The sequence below is a fragment of the Pogona vitticeps genome, chromosome 4 (assembly GCF_051106095.1).
Source record: "Pogona vitticeps strain Pit_001003342236 chromosome 4, PviZW2.1, whole genome shotgun sequence".
NCBI lineage: Eukaryota > Metazoa > Chordata > Lepidosauria > Squamata > Agamidae > Pogona > Pogona vitticeps.
Genome location: NC_135786.1, coordinates 31,047,395 through 31,063,101, shown reverse-complemented (window position 1 = coordinate 31,063,101; position 15,707 = coordinate 31,047,395). Strand labels below are relative to the sequence as shown.

Here is a 15,707-nt window from a genome sequence, read left to right as displayed (position 1 = left end):
GTTCCCAAGGGTTTTTGGAGGCTGGCAAATTATATTTTTTGCATAATGAATTCTTATTTTTATTATTCAGAAAGACCAGGCACAGTCAAAATTATAAAAACATTGACTGGTATTATATAATAGATACATTAGAGATAGGGGTATTCCTATACAAATACGAATATCCCTGCACAGATGGAGATAACGAGGGTCTGGCCCCGTGGGACCAGACGGTCCACTCACGGATCTGCTAATGCTGCGGGGTCAGCGCTGCTGTCCAATTGCTCCAGGATCACGATTGGTGAGCCACTCCTGGCAGGAGGCAGGACAGAAAGCCTCTCTCCCATGTCGTTATCTCCACCTGTACGGGGGTATTCGTATGAATACGAATACCCCCATCTACATGTTTTAACCAAAAACCTAAGTGTCTGTTAAATATCGGCACAGTATGTATGCTATTCCTAATAGTGGCAGTTTTTGTAGCTCTGATGGTATGATTTCTGAGATATGCAACTGCTTATAGTACTGCATGAAATTTCTTGATATTGTTCCCAACGCCCCAATGACTACGGGGACCACTGAAGAGTGTTTCTTCCAGAGGCTAGATATTTCAATTGCCAGGTCTCTGCACTTTATTAGTTTTTCCAGTTCTTTATTTTCAACTCTGGCATCCCCTAGAATTGCAATGTCAATGATCCAGACCTTTCTTTGTTCTATTTACTACTATGTCAGGTGTGTTATGTTCAAGATGTCTATCAATTTGGATCCAGAAATCCCACAAGATCTTGACTTCCTCATTTTCTTACATCTTTTCAACCTGGTGTTCCCATGGGTTTTTGGAGGCTGGCAAGTTACATTTTTTGCATAATGACCAATGCACTAATTTTGCCACTCTGTCATGTCTAACTTTGTAATCTGTTTGTGCAATCTTTGGACAGTCACAGATGAGGTGTGACACAGTTTCATCTTTTTCTTGGCAGAGTTGAAATTTGCTTTTAGCATTAATTCCTTGGATCTTAGCTTTCATCACATTGATTTGGAGTGCTTGTTCTTGTGCAGCAAAAATCAAACCTTTGGTTTCTTTCTTAAAGGTCTTCAGTTTTAGCCATGCCCATGTTGAATTATTATCATGCTTTCCATCAATATTTCTCAGGTGTTGTCCATGTAGTGGTTTATTTTTCCAGCTGTTTAATTTATATTCAAGTTAATCTAATCCAAATCTTTCCAACTGAGCCCTTTGTGTCCTATTTCCATGTTAATCTGCTGAGTTTTTAAAAACCTGCACAAATATTATGCTGTATTTCATTTTCACTTAAAACTGTGTTATGACAATTGGAGATGTATAAAATCTGAGGGTCATTAAGGAATAAGGACCTAACTATAGTTAAAGACACACATGGAAAGGTGTTAGTCGTGTCCGACCCTTCATGACCCAGAGCCACCTTTATTTTGAAGGAAAATAAGCTGATGGAAGAAAAAGTGAATACAGTGGGGTCTCTACTTAAGAACGTCCCTACTTAAGAACAATCCAACTTAAGAACAGCTTCATTTGCTAAATTTTGCTTCTACTTGAGAACAGAAATCCAAGATAAGAACAGGAAAAAAAACCTTTCCTGCTCTTTTTTTAACCTTAGATCATCTTAGGTTAAAAAAAAATCTCCCCCTAGTGGTAGAGTACATATTAACCAGCTTTGCATTAGTTCCTATGGGAACTAATGCTTCAATGTACGAACACACCTCTACATAACAAAACAACCAGAACGGATTAATTGGTTTTCAGTCCATTCCTATGGGAAATTTTGCTTCAACTTAAGAACGTTTCAACTTAAGAACACCATTCCAAAACGGATTAAGTTCTTAAGTAGAGGTTCCACTGTAGTTTCTATGGACGGAAAAGAGCAGATATGGATTAAATGGTTTTCAATGCATTCCTATGGGAAATGCAGATTCAACATAAGAACTTTTCAACTTGAGAACCACCTTCCAATACGGATTAAGTTCTTAAGTAGAGACCCCACTGTAACAGTTTCTCCTCTTTCCTCTCATCCCTTCAGTAGGGAAGAAGGGAACGGGACATCTTGACCAGGAAGCTCTTAGGATCTCCAAACACCATCACCCTTATCACATGGCAGCACCTCACCTGAGCTTTGTCACCTTAGGCGCATACACATGCCAGAGAAATCATGGTATTTAACAGCTCTGTAGAACATCTGGAGGCTGCCTATTCTCAGATGCCTCCACACAGTGTTTTCCGCTCTTTGTAAGGATGGACAAGCTTTCTCAGGGTGCTTCTCTGACCTCTCCCTCTGGCCCTTTCTACCCATCGTGTTTCTTTTCATAAGGCAGTGTCATACTTGTGACCTCGATAGGAGATATTGGACTTAGCCATGAATTAATTCACCTCCATGCTCCAAGAACACCTGGATTATGCAAGGCTGGGAAACACTGTTCTACAGAGGTGTTCAATGCCACAATTTCACTGGTGTACATATGTCTAAGTTTGCATGAGATCTGCATGACAGAGACGCAGCTTAAGGTACACAGTGAGCATTATTTTATGTTTTGGTTTCTAGAGATGTGCCCTTCATATTCATATCCAGGGGATACAACTATGAAGCACACCAGCACAGGTGTTCTGGCAGTCTGTTTCTTTCCCCCAGAACCAGCCTGGTCCACTTACTGGGCCCTGTGTAGCACATTAGGCAATCAACATCAGTGTTATGCCAAACATGGCAGTACTCCCATTGGTGCTTCCCAGCCTCTTCCTGCAGCTGACCATTCCAGCGAGGAGGTGGGAAGATGAGTCTCCTCACTCAACTGCTGAGTGGTTGACTGCAGGGAGAGGTGGGGAAGGACCAGCAGAACTAGTGCCACGATTGGAGCAACACTGATGTTGGTGGGCGGGCACATCACACAGAGCCTGGTAAGTGGACCAGGCTGGTTCTGGAAGGTGGGAATTGACATCTGTGCTGACGCACTTCATATTAGTATCCCCTGGATGCAAATACAAAGCACACATCTCTAGTTTCTACCACACATTTAACTGATCAATATGCTTACTGGCAATCAGGGAAGTTATAAAGAATAAGAATAAGAGTTTACATTGCAAATACAATAAAAACAGTTAAATACAAGTGGGCAGCTGAATCTGGTGGACTGAAGCTACAAGTCTAAATATACTCGTACTTGGGAGGTAGTCTTCTTTCCGAGCAAAACTGGTTGGTGTTAGACTGTGAGAGTACTGTATAATAGTAGTGTTTATGGGTATTTCAAATTAGTAAACCTACTGGATATGTCTAGACTAGCAGCTTCTAGTGTTCCCCAGTGATTGTTCTTCTACATGTAAAATGGCATTGGATTTTCCACCTTGGGCTGATATGCAATATTTTAATGTTTTCTGTGTACACTACTGGATGTGACACATGCAGTAAACAGGAAGGAGGCAAGTCAGTAGAAGATACGATTTTAAAATGTTTTTCTTTAAGCTGTGTTTAAAAGGTATGGTTACCTTGATAGTTTTCAAAATATGTTTTAAATTGAGTGTGCTGGATCTTTAGTTATAGTTTCAGGCTAATTCACGGAATAATATTCCTAGTACTTCCGAAGGCATAAAGATGCAACCAAAAGTTCCACCACACCTCACCTTAAAACTCTTAATACTAGTAACAAAGCTTTAAGAGAGGCATTTCAGCCTTTTAGAACAGGGCAGGATTTTGCACAAAACCTAGGAAAATCACCAATTGATTGTAAAACAAGGAAGTGGCCATAATGATCTGGGAAGCCCAAGAGACCAACTTAGGCATTCAGGGCATACATTTCTCCACTCGTGTTTTAAAGTGCATTAGGACTGATCTGAACAATGGACAAGGGGGGTGGGTGGGACAACACTGTGCTAAAATTCAAATTTGGAAGGAAGGAATGGCATAGAAGTGTAATCATCCTTTAATCACCTTATGACCACTTTTCTATATTTTAAAAGAGGTGTGGTTTTGATGTGTCTAGCAACATGCAGGAATGTGTGTCATCCTATTGTCATGGGTCCTCCTCAGCAAATATCCATGGTTATCTTTCCCAAGGGTGCTATTTTTTGAGCTTTAAAAAAAACCCTACCCAAATGAATTTTAATCTATGTATTTTTAAAAGCTTTGCAATATATTTGAATAATTACAATTACTCTCGAAGGCTTTCACGGCAGGGATCTGATTGCTGTTGTGGGTTTGGCCATGTTCTTAAGGTTTTTCTTCCTTTTTTAAAAAAATTAAAATTTTAAAACAGAAAACAAATACAAGAACAAAAATACAAATAATAGTGTTTGCTATACACTAAATTCTACCATGCACCCCATACCCATGGTATCCCATTGAACAATATTTTTATTACAAACTTCCTTTCCAAAATTGTAGATTGTGAGGCTTTCTTATTTCATTTCACTAATACAAATTCAACAAATCTACCCCAAACAACATACAAAATATTGAAATTTATTTCCCCTCTTTTCATCTTGAATTCAATAGTCAATTTATCATTTAATGCAATGTCCCATACTTCAGAGTCAGAACTTTGTCTGTACTCTGACCCCTGTCCTCTGAAGATGCCGGCCACAGAGACTGGCGAAACGTTAGGAAGAAAAACCTTAAGAACACGGCCAAACAGCCCGGAAAACCCACAACAACCATTACAATTATATTAAAAGAAGTTTTAATAAGCTAACATTTTATTTTAGTAAGACTCAGCACAGCAACACCTCTTCTAGACTGATTGGATCCCCAAACCTGGGTCCCAAAGTTTTACTCTGATGGCATCACTGCATAGGGAAAGCAGAGGAGATCAATGATTTGGTGACAACATTGCTTAACAGCTACAGATGGCTGGTGATGACCAGAATAGGGAGGACATTGCTTCCCAATCTGTGGGAGATGCACCCCCAAAATCTGGGTCTGTGAACTGCCTCAGCAGGTGCCCTGCAAAATGTGGGTGAAGAGTATTTTTCTGCATATAAGACACTACTTTTTCCCAAAAACAATTACACTAAAAATTGAGGGGCATCTTATACATGGAAGTAAGCCAAGGAGAGAACAAAACAGCCCATACCTTGCCTCTGTAAATAGGCTTCCTTCAGTCATGAGGCTTAGCTTTCTACAGTCAGGAGACTTAGCTTCCTCCAGTCAGAAACCTTATGGAACTGATGTCAGCTGCTGCTGAACAAATCAATTGGAACACACCTGGTTGGAGGTGGAGCCTGTAGGCTCAGTTACAACAGCGACTCATAATGACCAAGTGTTCTGAGCCCAGAGGCTGAATACGCAAAGCTAAATTAAGATTTCTTAATTTTTGGGATAGAAACATGGGGGGGGGGGTGTCTTATAAATGGCGGGTGTCTTATAAACGGGAAAATATGGTACTTGGGGATGGAGGGTTCTTAGCTTTACTGGTTAAAACACTGTGTGCAACTGTTCCATCTGTCCTTTATAGTTGTAGATTTTATGTGAGAAGAAAAATGATCATGGAGGGGGGTAGTAGTAACATCAGTGGATGTTTATCCACCCAGTGGATGAAAACAGTGTCACTTGGATCCTGGTAAAATTCCATGTCGTAGGTAGGGTGAATGAATGCACACTGAAAGCATGCCTGCGTGTAGACAAAGTTTTTATATTCTGGAGTGAACTAATGTGATGCTGCCAAAGGTGTGATTTTCAGCAGGTGGTGCCATTTGTGAGTCAGCCCTTCCACAAATGATTGCCATTGATTCAGCTTTGCAACATGGGGCTCTCTGCTTTGTTGTTGTTTTTAAGTGTGATAAATACAAACATTTGGCCAGGATTTGAAAACATTCTATTCAAAGCTTACAAAGTGGTGTATATTTGGCTCCTACAAAAAATAGGGCCAAGAGACAGTTCTCCATAAAGCAAAAGGGACCACTTTTTAGTAGCTAGCTTGATGGTCTGCATTTATTTATTTATTTGTTTGTTTGCTTGCTTGCTTGCTTGTGTATACCCCACCTATCTCCTTGAAAAAGAATCAACGTGGCTTACAACAAAGACAATATTTAAAGTTGAAAACAATGAGTATGCAATGTTGGTTAACATCATTAAAAAGACAATATTTAAAACTATGAACAATGGATCATTAACAGGCAATATTAAGGGAAAGATCAATAAATATATGAAGATTTTTTTAAAAAAAATTCTAGTCTAAGAAATGGAAAACACAAAAATGGAAAATACAGGTAACACTAAAACTCCAGTCAAAGCAGTAATGCATAACAATCTATCTAAAATTCACACACAGGTAGCCGATTACTGAGGGAAGGTTTGGCTGAAGAGAAAGGTCTTTGCCTGCTTGTCGAGGGACCTCAAAGATGGGGCCAGCTTGGCCTCCTGTGGGAGAGAGTTCCAAAATCTGGGGGCAGCCACAGAGAAGGCCCTCTATTGTGTCCCCATCAGATGTACCTGTGAAGGTGGCAGATCAAGAGAAAGGCCTGTCCTGATGATCTTAACACCAGAGCCAGCTCTTTGAGGTAGTTTGAACCCAGGCGGTTTAGGGCTTGGTAAGTTAAAACCAGCACTTTGAATTGTTCCCAGAAACAGATGAGCAGCCAGCCAGCGGAGATGCTGTAACAGGGAGGTTCCCAGATCCCTGTAACCAGCCCCAGCAATCTGGCTGCTGGATTTTTGGACCCATTGAAGTTTCCCGACACTTCCCATGGGCAGCCCCACACAGAAGGCATTGCAGTAATCCAGCAGGAAAGTAACCAGGGCGGGTATCAGGTTGGCCAGATCCGACCTCTGTAGAAAGGGATGTCGCTGACTCACTAGTTTTAATTGTGGAAAGACATTCCTGGCCACTCAAGACCATTCCTAAACTGTGCGCCTTTTTTTTTCCAATGGGAAAAAAAATATAGGCAGTGAATCCGTGAACGACGACGACACGTGTACTTCGTGTTATAACCACCGAGAGGAAGAGAGCAAAGCCAGCGCCTGCTGGCTTCCTAAAACGGATCCTTGTCCGTTTGGGCTCCGATCCTTCCAGTTTAGAAATCCCACCCCGTCCACCTTACATGGGTTTCCTGAGCGTGGTCTCCTCGCCAAGCAACGAACGGGTGAATCGGGAAAACACGCACCGATGGCAGGATTTGGGCGAGGCGGCGCTTACCAGGAGGGGTGCGGGAAAACGCGCGCGTTCCGGACAGAACAGAAGGGAAGGGGGTCGCCCCCCCCCGACAAAACGCCAAAATGTTCCAAAAACCAGGCCATTTTCCCTCTCGAGAGGCTGGATTTCGGGAAGCTCCGTGGGGGAGACCCCGGGACCGCCAACACCGAGGGAGTTATGTTATTTCTTGCCCTTCCACCTGCCCGTTCCTTCTTCTCCTAACTAGCCCGCGCAGGAGAGGACATCACCCATCATGGAGAAATATGTATTACAATCTGGTCCTCTTGCTAGGACGCGCGTTATTTTAAGAGGCGCCAGGAAATTCGAGAAAATAATAATAATAATAATAAAAAAACCGCTCCCCGTCTCGAGCTGGCTTTCTTTTGGGTGGAGGGCGGCGCGATGGAGGTTGTGGGGAGAGAAAAATATGGAGGCAAAAGCATCCCCCCCCCCGATCAGCAGAGGAAGGCAGCCAAGTAGGAAAGAAATCGGGGCGGGGTGGGAAGGAAGGAAGGAAGGAAAACGGTTTAAGAGCTGGTTTAATAATACCATTTACACGCAAAAAAATGGGGTTTGCGGCGTGGATAATAGACGGCTCCCTCGCCCGCCCCACTCCTCTCCCTCTGCCTCTATATTAAATATGCTTTGCTTGTCAATTTCATCGCCCGGTGGATTTCTGCAGGGGAGAGAGAGCGAGCCCCGCCCCCCCGTGCGCGCAGGCGCGGCCAGCCTGAGGTTCCCGCAGGCTCAGCATTCAGTGACCACAGGCTGATTATTGTAGGTAAGGAATCAGATAAGAAAGTAATTTATAAACCTCTTTAAATCATCAAAAAATGCAGCTCGGGAACGGTCTGCGCCGGGTTCTGCGGCCCTTTGCTCCCGTTTGCATGCCATGCATTGATCTGAAAAAAATGCGCGCCTACCTGCTTTGGCGAGTGGATGTGCCAGCGTTTTGATTTTTTTTCCTCTTCATTTTTTTTTCTTCCGAGGGGAAAAAAAACACCTCCCCAATTCTTTACTTGCATTTTCCCCCCTTGCCATTCTAAATAAACCTATAAATCCTAAGACCCTCGGGGGAGGGAAATCCAAACCCTTGGTGATTGACGTTTTGCATGAGTAAAGGGGGGGGGGAAGAGAGAGAAATCTTCCTGAGGCTCTTTTTATTATATTCCTCTCGCAGTTTCCATGTTCCAGCGCGGGCAATTGGAAGACCCCCCCCCTTCCTCCCCTTCCCATAAACAGATGACATAAAAGAGTTGGAAGGAAGCGATGCAGGGGGGAGAAAAAAAGCGTGAGGGTACCGGGAGATGCGTGCGATGATCTCGCAAAAGAGGCGGGGAAAGGACTAGGGTTCGATTTCGCAAACTTTCTCCTTCGGGTCATGTTCATGTCTTCCCTTCTTCCAATAATGGGAGCATCTGTTTGTTCAACAGAATAAAAAGAGAGACAGAATTCCGCCATTTTGATGTGTCTTCTTTTTTTTTTTAAGTAAAGACTTTATGGATTCATTGAGCGGTTTGTGTTGTCGCCTCTCCTCCTGCTCGACGGTCACCGTTCCTGCACCGCCGGGACGGGCAGGGAGCTTTTGTTCCTTTCGGTTTTTTTATTTTATTATTATTTTAAAGCCTTCTCTCCACCTCTTCCCTGAAGGGTTTGAGGCTGATGCCTGAAAGTGAATCTTTGCCGAGAACAACTCTCTGCAACCGAGGTACTTTTATTTCGGGCATGCACACAGGCGGTGGCGATGGAATGGCGCTTGGGATGCAGAAGGATGAGCTTAGTTAAAAGTGCCAGTTCACCGTTTTCATTTGTTTGTCTGTGGCTTTAATGTTGGAAGGTTGATGTGGCTTTTTAACATTTTTTCTGTAAGGTATGGGCCCATTTTGGCTTGCCAGTTCAAGCATGCAGCTCTAAACATTTCGTCCTCCAGGAATTAACGCTTCCAAATATCTGCCTGGGACCTTCTGCTCGTCTCCTCCTGTCCTCTTTTTTCAAGTATTTAATTCCAGGTTAGCTTGATAATGAAAGAAATTAGGATTGAATGTGAACCAACCTGCACAAGGAGAATTTTGACAGATTAGCTAGAACCAGAGAGATTGTCTTTATACTTATGAAAATCAAAGGGGAGAAACATGCCTTTTTTGTACCGGAAATCCCAGAAAGACTGAAGATTTTCTGGTTGCTTTTGTTGTTGATGATGATGTTGAACAAACTGTTAGATTCTTTGTAACTGCTGTGATCAAGATCGCCCTAAACTTGCTAAAGGCTTTTAATGATAACATTTTGCTAATTATTTAAAGCATAAAGCCTTAATAGTATTAATAGAAATCACTGTCACTTCATCATAATCATTTTAGAACTGCGGAGCTAGAAGAAAGTCTATGGATCATCAAGTTCAGCCCCTGTCAAGGAGGCACGGTGGGGAATCGAACTCCCAACTTGAGGCTCCACACAATGGTTAAAAATAGAAAAGCTAAACTAGAAGTAACAAATTGTATTTGCGACACTTGTGAAAAAATTAAAATTTGAAATAGACTTCATGGCTGTGTTATAAAGTTGAGAAGGACTCAAGAACTTGGGCAGCCACAGCTGGTTTGCACAAAAGACCTTCACAGTTTAAATCCTGAGAAGGACAACTGCCAACAAGTTTTTTAAAAATGCCCCACCTTTGACTGAAAAAAAAAAAGTGATATTTTCACTTATGTCTTGTTATGAGCCCTCTGTGTTAGAGTTAGTGAGGAATAGTGAAGACAATGATGATTGTTTAATAGCTGGGAATTGTGTTTTCAATTACACAATAAAATGTTCATAAATCACAGTACTCAATATAGCACTTCGTTAGGCCATTTAATGGCAGTGACATTTAAAGGCGTTTTATGCGCCCACAATCCATTACAATGAAATGGTGTTGATTCAAAGTATGAATGGCATCCTGACTTCAGTGTGGTTTATTGGATTTATATTTTCCTACTCATTTGTAATTTTTGATACAGTATATCTTTGGACAAGCAAGTACTGATGAACATTTGCTGTCACAACTGTTTTTGAAGAAGTATTTCGTGTATAGCTTGGGTTTGTATCATGCATTTATTTTCTGAAATGGATATTGTTTTTTACAGATGGCTGTATGTATGGAAGCATGTATTATTGTCTCTCAACTTTTCTAAAATTTTTGATGTGGGATTTTTGTATGCTATCTCTTTTTGTCCTCTAAATTGGTGGGGTCTACAGGTGGAGCTAAGCATACAGGTTGTTACTGCTTCACTTCATTTTAAACAGATAGTTATTTGTATTTGTATTCCATAAAATATTAATTTGATTCCCTGTTGTGCTCCCCCCCCCAAGAAGTAAAATAGGGAATCAAATTTCCATCCCTCCAACTCACTGAGCTATCCACTCAGGTGTAAGATGATTGCATAGTTTAAGACACTATAGTCTAGTACTCCCTTTAACCACAATCCAAAGAATGAGTCCTAAAACTCATTTTATATAGTAGTACTGGAGCTGGAATCCTGTCATTTGTATATCTTTTTATTATAGATGAGCACTTTGTGCTTCATAGGAAGCATGAAACATAGCACCCCTAGGTGTGGGGGAGCCTCATTCCCCACCCCCTAGACTGGCTGGGCCACTTACTGGCCTCCACACACCTCTGGGGTCCTTGTGCAGCAGTGGCACTCCAATCGGGCAGGAGCCCGGGTGGCCTTTCCCCACCTCCCCAGGCAGCTAACCACTCCGGCTAGGAGGCAGGATAGGGAGTATACTTGTTCAGCTTCCGAGTAGTCAGCTGCCTTGGGAGGTGGGGAAGGGCTCACTGGGCTCTTGCCCAGAGTGGAGCACCGCTGCTACAGAAGGACTCCAGCAGGACGCAGAGGGGCTCGGTTGGATCGGGGTAGGGTGCATTGTGCTTTGTACAAAGCACGAAGCATCCAACTCTACTTTTTTTTTGTAATAGTGGCTGGAATCCTGTTGTTTACTAAGTCATACTAGAATAGACCCACTGAATCTGTGATTTGTTGAGTTAACTGCTGTAGTCAAATAGGTCTACTCTAGTTGTGACTGATTATGCTAAAGTAAGTTGCAGCTAGAGTAAGTCTATTAAAATCAATGGAATTTATGGAGCAGTTGATGTTCCAAATCCCCACTGATTCAGTGGCCCTACTCTAGTGCCACTTACCACACTGAGTAATAGGATTTGAGCCAGTTTGTTCAGCTTCTGGTTTTTTTACTTTTATGTCATGTCAGCACGTGTTTAGCATTTAACAAAGTAGTAGAGGACATTGCTCTCTCTCCCCCCCCCCAGTTTACATTTGTGTATTTGGCAGAAGAGAGAGAGCAGAGGATGGAGGAAGAAGATGAAAGAAGGATAAACAGGAGCAGAATATATATTTTTACTGATTACACAGGCTTCATTATGTTAGGGTATGAATGAAAGGGTTGTTATTCTGTCTCTGTGGTTTCCTCTTGAGCTCTTTGTTCTGATCTCTTTTTTTATTTCTCCAATCTTTTTCTTCTACTTTCTGCAATCTTTGTTCGGTTTCTTTGGAAAAAGTGTCTCAACAAACATTGGTGGTTATTGTCATTGACACACACTTTCTGCCTTTCTGCAACCTCAGGTGAGCAGCCCAAACAGAAAGTTGAGAAGGTCCCTAGAGAACTGCCATATCAGGCCGTGCTGAGCTTCAGGACTTGTAGGCTGTGGTGTATGGTTTCACCATAGGGTCATCCCAAAATAGTCAAGCAAATTGTGCCCCCTTTCTCTTGTCAAGGTATAACCCATTCAGCCAATCTATTCCCTCATTTATAAACAGAAAATCCTGCAGGCATCTCCCCTGTAACTAGTAGTAAAAATAACAAGCACTTACTTAATGTAGCTGTCAGTTTAATGTCCTTTTATGATACTGTAGTCCAAACTTTCTGCCTGTGGGTACCTGCCACACTCTTCCAAATAACTGTAGGGTCAGCCTTACAGTTGCAATTCAGAGTGAATGCGTGCAGCAGCCATTTTGCCTGAGCAGCTGTCAGGAAGCACATTTCCTGTCCAGTAAAGTCTTGCTCTCCAGGTTGATTCTTTTTAAGAGCAAGAGGGTATGGAGAAAGGAATACCCTCTTTACTTTGTGACAGACTGACCAAACGAATCTGGGTAAGTGAGTGAGTCAGGTGTCTGGCTGCAGAGCGAGAGGCTGAGGGTTCAGTTCTCCACTATGCATCCAGAAGAGCCAGCCTGTGTGGCCTTGGGACAACTGCACAGTCCCAGGGAGCCCCCAGAATAAGGGAATGGTGAACCATTTCTTTTTTAGTACTTTCTACCTGGAAAACCCTGGAAATAGTCTCATAGAAGTCAGAATTGACTTGATGCCATGCTATTGTTATTTAAAATAACCGCAGATGATGCATGTCCTTTTTGGTGATGTCTTAGTTGCTACCCTAGGAAATCCTAGATAAACTGTTTTCAGAAGGAAAGTGAGCTAATAAAAAGAAAATAGCCTTTTAACATGTACAGAGTAGTATACATGCCACCCTATTATTACTGAAAAGCCAAAATCAAAAGCCAATTCTCACATATCTAGAGCCAGAGGTTAGGGTTTGCAGGTGAGATGCTGTTAAGTCTGAGCTCTCTGGAGCCCAGAACAGCTTTTTGTTTCCACCGTTAAATAGGATGGCACAGGTTTTGTATTTAAAAATAAAAATCGATAGTTTGAAGCACCCTTCTTTCTCTGTGTGTCTTGCTGTCTTGTCAGTAACACCTGTTATTTCATTATCATGCTTACGTCTGAAAATGGGAGTGCTGTTTTCTAAACAACAAAATACTTTGCATTTCTGTGGTTTTAGTATTATTTGCCACTGTCTCAGTGCAATTTCTAAATTGTCTATCATTTACTGTCTGCATGGAGAGTGAAGAACCTGTGTGTGTTCGTTTCCGTATGAAACTATTGATACTGTTGCAGGTTCCTTTTACAGCTGAGGTTTGTCCCATACAGATGTTTTCTCACAGCAATTGCCGGGAAATTCAGTCATTTTCAGTGTGTGAATTTGAGGAGATCAGGGTTATGGAGCAGGAGTAACCCACAACTTGCACTCTTTTTCACGTTCTCTCAAGCGAAAGAGCTCTTCAAGCGCAATTGAGCATGGAAACTAAGTACATATGAGGCATTTCACACAGTGGGCTAAGTTGAATCTCTGTAACTTTGAGACAATTCAGCAGCTCATACATTTCCTGGGATTCCATGCGTACATGGTGTGAAAAGAACTACTGTATATGAGTATGCATGGGATTCTTGAAAAATTGCATAAATCCCATTGACATAATTGGCTTTCCCCCCTCCTCAATGTTCAGTGCTTCCTGTTTGAGGGTTTGTAGCTTTATGTCACTGAAAAATATTGTTTATTTAAAACAAAATGCATCTTGGATTTCAACAGGATTTATTTTCATCTATTATGCTTAACATTTTGTTCTCACAAAGTTAAAAAACCCCACACCCTAACTAAACCCAGAATTATATAATGTCAAACAAGGAATTGTTAAAGATTTACTGTACTTCAGTTCAATCATCAGTCCAAATGGAGACTGATTCAAGTCTGATGCTCCTAAGGCCAGCTAGGAAGAAATAGATATAATGTTCCAATTTTACTGGAAATCAAGGGTCAAGATCATCCGTACTGTGGTATTCTTAGTCACTAAGTATAGATACAAAAAGTTGGCCAAGGGAAAAAGTTGAGAAGAGAAAAAGAATAGACTCATTTGAAGTGTGGTGTTGGAGGAGAGCTTTAGAGTTACTGTGGGCTGCCAGAAAGACAAATAAATGGGACCTAAATATAATCATGTGAGTACTCTCATTAGAAGCAAGATTAAATAAAGTGAGATAGGGTTGATATGAGTTGGAAGCTACTTTAGGCACATAACTACAACAAACAAGCAGAATGACAGTGTAGTGTAGGAATTCTCTAACATTTCTGGTTTGTTCATCTCTGTGGGGGTGGCAGCTTGTCACAGGACAATGAGCTGTCTGACGTGTTGTGCCCCTTGGCAGAATGTGATATCCACAAGGCTAGTTCAATATGTGTGGAGTGTAAAACAGAGCGAGGAGGTTTGCTGATAACTTTTCTTCTTATATTACAATGAATTCTTAGTAATAACAGCAGAATGGCTTTCAGATAAGTCTAAAAGCCAAGCAAGATACAACATAGCCCAGTTACTTAATTATAGAAATAAAGCTTAACTCCTCCGATCTGAGAATTATATCAGCATCGATATGTGTAGATAATGTGATCTTTAAAACACAGTGCATGCACAACATTCGGTTTTCTCTTTAACCTAATCCTAGCTCTCTAAATCTCTTGTCAGACAAAGGAAGTCTGAGAAGGAATCAATCTGACAGCCAAGTCCTAACAAGAAATTAAATCCTAATTACTTCCATTGCATTAATTTCCAAGTGAACACATTTTGGATTGCCGATTGAGTTGAGTGCAAAGTCGGCTGGTTCCTGTAAGAACACAAAATAACTAAGTTGCATTTAGAAGAACTTAAATGACCCTTAGCTGTGCATTTCAAGTCATATGATCCTTCAGGGAATTTACTCTCACATAGTACAGTATAGAACACTACTTTAGTTGTCTCTGGAAACAGGTAAGTGACAACAAAGAGTTTTTTTTATTTAAGAGAACTTGGCCTCTGCAGATTAAGTTATCTTCCACTTGCAATCTTCTGTTCCTCCACTAGTTTCACTGTTTGTCTTTTTTTGTTTACCAGAATAAATGAAGGAGAAAAATGCAGAATAGCTGTACAATGCTAGGTGTGTCTAAGGACCTTCTATCTGGATGGGTGGAGCTAGGGACCGTCTGTCTAGAAGCACCCAGTGATTTCATGTTATCTCTTTCAGGGAGCTCAGTGCTTTACTATCTGGCTGCGGAGCCAGAGTTTGGAAGTTCAATTCCCTACTGTGGCTCCTACGAGTAGAGCTGGCCTGTGTAGCCTTGGGCAAGCTGCACAGTCCCAGGGACCCCCCCCCCCAGAAGAAGGGAATGGCAAACCACTTCTAAAGTATTCTTTATCTGGAAAACCCTGAAAAGGTTCACCATAAGTGTGAATTGATTTGATGACACAATTATTTATTATTTATATCACTAAGGGGACTTTTCAGGTGATCGTTTATCTTGCAACACTTCACTCATTTTTTTAAAAAAAATTACCTCCACTTTCTCCTTTAAAAAGACCCAAGGTGGCTTACTTTAGTAGAAGACAATATTTAAAAGCAAAAAACAGTAAGTGTGTAAATATTATAAAAGAATTAAACAGATACCACACTAAAACAGTAAACAAAATCAACACAAAAACACATACAAAGGAACAAGGGATGATCCATTAAAAAAAAAACCTCTCAGACAGCTAATCACTACGAGAAAGCCTGTCTGAAGAGAAAGGTGTTTGTCTGCTTGTGGAAGGATGCCAAAGAGGAGGCCTGCCTTGCCTCCAGTGTGAGAGAGTTCCTGAGTCTGGGAGCAGTGGCAGAGAAGGGCCTTTCCTGTATCCCCCCCAAGTGCACCTGTGAAGGTTGTCGGGTTAAGAGAAAAGTCTTTC

The 15,707-nt window shown here is 41.6% G+C and overlaps 1 protein-coding gene across 7 annotated transcripts in view; it reads left to right on the top strand.

Moving 5' to 3' along the window:
• The first annotated feature begins 7,833 nt into the window (after nucleotides 1–7,833).
• L3MBTL1 (L3MBTL histone methyl-lysine binding protein 1) overlaps nucleotides 7,834–15,707 on the top strand; it is a 56,019-nt gene continuing 48,145 nt past the window's right edge. For 4 of the 7 annotated variants that reach the window (XM_078393179.1, XM_020801153.3, XM_020801152.3 and 1 more), the window contains exon 1: nucleotides 7,834–7,909. The gene's annotated coding sequence lies outside the window, so the exon portion shown is untranslated. Of the gene's footprint in view, nucleotides 7,910–8,270; nucleotides 8,837–15,707 lie in introns of those variants that run through there. The other 3 variants (XM_078393180.1, XM_078393178.1, XM_072996998.2) reach the window with 1 other exon arrangement.